Genomic DNA, 6,497 nt, shown 5'->3' with positions numbered 1-6,497 from the left:
TTTGCAAAGATTCCCAATTTAAAGTTAAATCTCCTAATTCTAAGGACAAAACACCTTCTTTGAAAAGTTTACCGAGTTTCTAAGAAAAAATTCTTATGTATTTTTCCAATGATTATAGGAAAAAAACGCAACAATAACGAAACAAAACGAAGGACAGGTCATTTTTAAATAATAACATTTTTTCAGTGTGGTAGGAGGGTATATTTATATATGAGCCGATTTTAACCGAATTGGGTACACTTCAATAGAATTATAATTCTACTCTCTGTGCCAAATTTCAAATAAACCGCAGTAAATATTTTGCTATGGTCAGAGTTGGTAGCCACCGTGGTGCAATGGTTAGCATGCCCGCCTTGCATACACAAGGTCGTGGGTTCGATTCCTGCTTCGACGGAACACCAAAAAGTTTTTCAGCGGTGGATTATCCCACCTCAGTAATGCTGGTGACATTTCTGAGGGTTTCAAAGCTTCTCTAAGTGGTTTCACTGCAATGTGGAACGCCGTTCGGACTCGGCTATAAATAGGAGGTCCCTTGTCATTGAGCTTAAAATGGAATCGGGCAGCACTCAGTGATAAGAGAGAAGTTCACCAATGTGGTATCACAATGGACTGAATAGTCAAAGTGAGCCTGATACATCGGGCCGCCACCTAACCTAACCTAACCTATGGTCAGAGTTGCATTTCGGCCTAATGTTAATTTTACTCGACTTGCTAAAATTCAAATAAAGCGTAGTGAAATATCTAGGGAGCAATATACTTGGGAGCTTTAACTAAAGCTGACCCTATTCCTACCAAAATAAATAAAAAATCCGTTTGGCCCAAAAACATACTTTTGGCAAAATATGACAAACCAGAAATACAAAAGTCGGAAATCGACTTTTCACCGAAATAAAAAGTGGAAATCACAACAATGGATTAAAATCACAATAGGATGCATATGTTATCTGTGGTAACTCTAAGAGTATATATATACGATATCATTTATTTTAAAAGGTTTTACGTCTAAACGTACGGTGAATATGAATAATATGCGAAATTTTTAAAAATTCAATTTTTCAAAATTGTGAAAAAGTCGAGTTTTCAAAATTTTGAAAAAGTCATTTTTTAAAAATTCTATAAAGTCGAAAACTCGTAAAGTCTGCTTTTCCAAATTTAAAAAAGTCAGAATGTCAAAAATTCCTCTCTTCCAAATTTTGAAAAAAATAGAAAACCCGAAAAGTCGACTTTTCCAAAGGTCGAAAGGTTGAAGTTTCGACTTTCTGATTCCGGTTGCAATCCGGCTGCACAGACACGGATTTCAATTGGGTTTTAGACTAAGGTATAAGGCGTAGTTCCCTTATCTATGTGTTAAATATAGAAGAGTATAACCTATATTCTATATTTAACTCATAGATCACCCTCAAAACAAATCGCTTCTGTAACATATACCCCAAACACATTTTGCTTCAAGAGTATATATTTTCATGATTGGTCCAAACAAAATATTGTTTGTATTGTTCAAACATATTATGTTTCACCGTAGGGCATAAACTGGTAGAAAAAAAATTTTAATGAAATTTTCTTGTGTGGATATATTTTAAAGGCGCCAATTGGTTACTTCCATTATTTTACTTGCAGCATACTCTATAGATCTCTCTTTCTAAACACATATATGTTTATAGGCTATTTCTAAATTAATATATGTTTGCATCTAAGCATATTATATTTACAAACAGTTTATGTCCCAAACATAATATGTTCTAACATATTAACATATATGTCCCAAACATGTTATGCTAGTTTATGAACATTATATGCTTGCACCTAAAAATATTGTGTTAAAAAATTAGAGTTCCAAACATATAATTTTTACACCCAAACATATGAAAAACAGTCTTTTTCGTCCGTGTAGAAGAAAAGTTCATAAACCATATAGTTACTTCAGCTAGTGTTAATACATTCGTCTAACACTGTAGAATAATACAATAGTGTTATTTGATAGGCACCTGTTAAACAATAGTATACTAACTCAAAATGAATCATCCAAGAAAACTCCTATTTATTTCTTGTAAAGAATTCAAAATTTTATCCACAACTTTTCATCATGAAAAAATTTACATTTTTTAAGCAATTTTGAAAATTTAATTTTTAGTTAGTGTAATATTGAGCAACAGGTGCGAGATGTTAAAACATCTTTGTGAAAACTTCGAATGTCAGAAAAGAATGTTATCAAACTATGTATTATATACCAATTTCAATTTTGCTAGCATGTACGTACCCTATCACTCTTTGGCCAAATTGGTTTGAAGATAAGATTGGGAACCAAACATAGTTGCAAAATATTTGGCCATAAAACGGCAGAGTGTAACCTGACGTCAAACAAAATTGTTATTGGAAATATTGATTCCCATTTAACTCCAAAACAACATTAATCGGAGTATAATCGATCGTTCTTAAGAAAATAATTCAGTGTTTTTACATGATCTACGTAGGCGAATACTAAGTGACAATTGAGGCTGTTGATTATTTTCAATACATATGTCTTAGCAACATAAGATTTTTTTTTTTTAATATTTTTGCAGTTTTTGTGTAATTTAATTCAGAAAATATGTTATACGCAAAAAAAAATTTCACGAAAATTTTTCCAATTAAAATCTTAATTCAGCTTTATTCAAAACAATTAAAAATTTAATTGATTCAACAATTTTTTAAATTGAAACAAAAATCAATCACAAAAATTAATAGTATCAATAAATTTTTTAATAGACTTTCAATTCATTTTTTAATTGATTGAAGACATTTCAATTAAAAAATTTATTGGATCAATTAATTTCGTGATTGAATCAGAAAAAAATGTTTGCGTGTGTGAATGGACTAAAATTTATTTTCCAGACATTGAATTCTTTATTTAAAGTGGTTTTCGAATGGAAGAAGCCATCTTTTACTTTTAAACTGAGATCTGTTCGTAAATAGATTTCTTTATATACTTCAAAAATAATATTTCAATCAAAGATTATTTATAAAATATAATAAATTTTTTCTATGATATAAGAATATTTCGTATTTTGAAGAAAAAATTGGAGAATTTTGAAAAAGTCTTTAGTGCCATACAAATTTCAGTATGGAATTTTAGGAAATTTGTAAATTTAAATAATTAAAAACCACAATAAATAATAAAGTTACGTTGGCTTTAGTATCCCCTTTTTTGCGGATTGCGTTTTTTTGTAGTGTTTTTTTCTGATCAATCTCTGGATGTACTGTGTTGGTGGTTCTCATTTACTCTCTCTGTCGTATTCGCTTTTAAGATCTCTGTCTCTATCTTCTAAAAACGAAAACTTCGAGAGTTACATTCCAAAAACTTGAATTTTTTATCCCAGAAATTTTTCGATTTTAGTTTTTATAATTTCATAATTTTTATAATTTACATAATTTCAAAATCGTTTATTTTGACCAAGCCAATAAGAATAACGGTCAACATGAATTAACCTTATAGTGACAGAGCTCTTATTGAAATTGAGATAAGAGAAATCATCATTACACACATGACCTTTTAATAAACTGTGCCACAGGGAGTGGTATATCGTTGTGCGCATTATCATTTACCTTATTCGAAATTAACATGTACATATTTTTTATAAGCTTCATCGCATATGTATTGAATAACTATTACACCAATACATTTAAACCAAAAATAGGTTTAACAAATTACTGTCGTTAGATTATCTAGAGAGAACATTCGTGTAGCCTATGAAATACAGAATCAATATAGTCATGACTCCATATGAAGAGAGAAAATGAGTGCAAAGAAAAATTTGACATGCAATCGTTAGAACAGCATTTATTTAGTTGGAAAAGCATATCAAATTAACTCTCATTAGTATATTTGAATAATGAAGTATTGTAAAACAGTTTTGCTTGAATGAAGTATACATTTTTAAAATAGATTTGTAAAGGCAAAAAGAAGATAAATTAAAATCAAGACAAGTTTGGGTGGGACATCATATACCCTCCACCACGGAAAGGACTTTAGCCTTGGCTGCACGCAAAAAGAAATTATAATTTTCTTCGGAACGAAATTTTGGACAAACGAAATACAAAGTGGAATTTAAGACTAAACAAACGAAAAGAATTTATTTTAAGCCATTTAACGATTGTTTTTAATATGTTGGATTTGCCTTTAAAGAAAAATTGTTTACATCAAAATAAAATTTAGTTTCTCTAAAATTTAGTTCATCATGAAAAAAGCTCTTCTTTTTACATGTGGAAATTTTTATATAATATATCGATTGTTGCAACCTAAGACCTAACTGTTTATGGTTAAAAATGGTATACAAAGATGTACAGGGATCTTTTCCAAGCCGCTCGTATGACAGCAGAAGATTTATTCCAATGAAAGTTTTTTTTATTGTTTACAAGCTTACAAAAGCATTTTGATCTATTGCATTTAGAAATAAATTTGTTGGTGGTGGAATTGAAGCGTGATAGTGTGATTACTTTATACTTGGCTAGAAAACCACAAGTCACTATCAATAGAGCCCTCTACACGGATGAAAAAGACTGTTTTTCATATGTTTGGCTATAAACATTATATGTTTGGAACACAAATTTTTAAACACAATATTTTTGAGTGCAAGCATATAATGTTCATAAACTAGCATAACATGTTTGGGACATATATGTTAATATGTTAGAACATATTATGTATGGGACATAAAATGTTTGTAAATATAATATGCTAGGATGCAAACATATATTAATTTAGAAATAGCCTATAAACATATATGTGTTTAGTAGCTTGGAGCGCTATTTAACAGGGAGCGATATTGAATTAAGTTGGTGGTTGTTGCTTGTTATTACAAAATTAACATTTTATTTTTCCTTGGGCAATTGATCAGCTACTTCTTTGATCCTTACAAACTGTGTGGTCCGCTGTTCGAATCCCCGTCCGGCAAAAGGTAAAATTAAAATAAAAAAAATCATACAATTGAATAATTTCTTCTACAATGTTTTGTATTACAGAAAAAGGTGCTAAGAACTAAAAAATCTCGTGGAAGTGTGAAAGATGTGGGGGAATATACAATTGGGCAGAAACAAAATTTTGAGCATTCAGGTCGAAAACCTATGTTGTTAGCACCTATATTACCTGTTTATTTTCACAATTCATTATGATTGTAAATATATAAATAAATAAATAAAATTTTGAGCACAATATTGTTTGGGAGAATTTTTTTTAAGCATATAATATTTTTGGGTGCAAAATGCTTTCAAACATATTATATGTTCACATAATAACATATTGTTTTTTGGAAGACAACATTATTGAATTTGGATGCAAAAATACAAAATGTTTGGAACTTAGACTACCCAAACATATATTGTTTAGACCAATATGCTTTCAAACATATTATATATTGGAAGAGATCAAACATATAAATGTTTGGGCAATACCCAAAAATATATATGCTTGAAGCAAAATATGTTTGGGAGTATATGTTACAGAAGCGATTTTTTGTGAGCGTGTAGAAGTTAAATGTGAATAAATCCTTTGTTTCTCTAATCAATTTTAAAATATTGTTTTTACATATTAGTTTTATCTTATTTCAATTTAATTGAATACATACTAATAAAACTATATCGTTTTTTCAGACGGACTAAAAAGTTAATAGACTCATAAAGCGATGTGCCAGTACTCCTAACTTTCGCAGTTTATTCTAACTGGATAAAAACCGAGAATTAGTGGAAATTAACAGGTTGGCTGACAAGTCCCCGGTCTAACAAAGAAAAACACATTTTTTGTCTGAATTCGTTTTTTATTATTCAACATAGTTCCCTTCAAGAGCGATACAACGATTATAACGACCTTTCAATTTTTTGATACCATTTTGGTAGTACTCCTTCGGTTTTGCCTCAAAATAGGCCTCAGTTGCGGCGATCACCTCTTCATTGCAGCCAAATTTTTTCCCTGCGAGCATCCTTTTGAGGTCTGAGAACAAGAAAAAGTCGCTGGGGCCAGATCTGGAAAATACGGTGGGTGGGGAAGCAATTCGAAGCCCAATTCATGAATTTTTGCCATCGTTCTCAATGACTTGTGGCACGGTGCGTTGTCTTGGTGGAACACTTTTTTCTTCTTCATATGGGGCCGTTTTGCCGCGATTTCGACCTTCAAACGCTCCAATAACGCCATATAATAGTCACTGTTGATGGTTTTTCCCTTATCAAGATAATCGATAAAAATTATTCCATGCGCATCCCAAAAAAACAGAGGCCATTACTTTGCCAGCGGACTTTTGAGTCTTTCCACGCTTCGGAGACGGTTCACCGGTCGCTGTCCGACTGTCGATTAGACCCCGGAATGTGGTGATGGAGCCATGTTTCATCCATTGTCACATATCGATTGAAAACTCGGGTGTATTACGAGTTTAACAGCTGCAAACACCGCTCAGAATCATCAACACGTTGTTGTTTTTGGTCAAATGTGAGCTCGCGCGGCACCCATTTTGCACTGAGCTTCCGCATAT

The sequence above is a fragment of the Haematobia irritans genome, chromosome 4, assembly GCF_050003625.1.
Source record: "Haematobia irritans isolate KBUSLIRL chromosome 4, ASM5000362v1, whole genome shotgun sequence".
Classification (NCBI taxonomy): domain Eukaryota; kingdom Metazoa; phylum Arthropoda; class Insecta; order Diptera; family Muscidae; genus Haematobia; species Haematobia irritans.
This window is presented reverse-complemented; position numbering follows the sequence as displayed.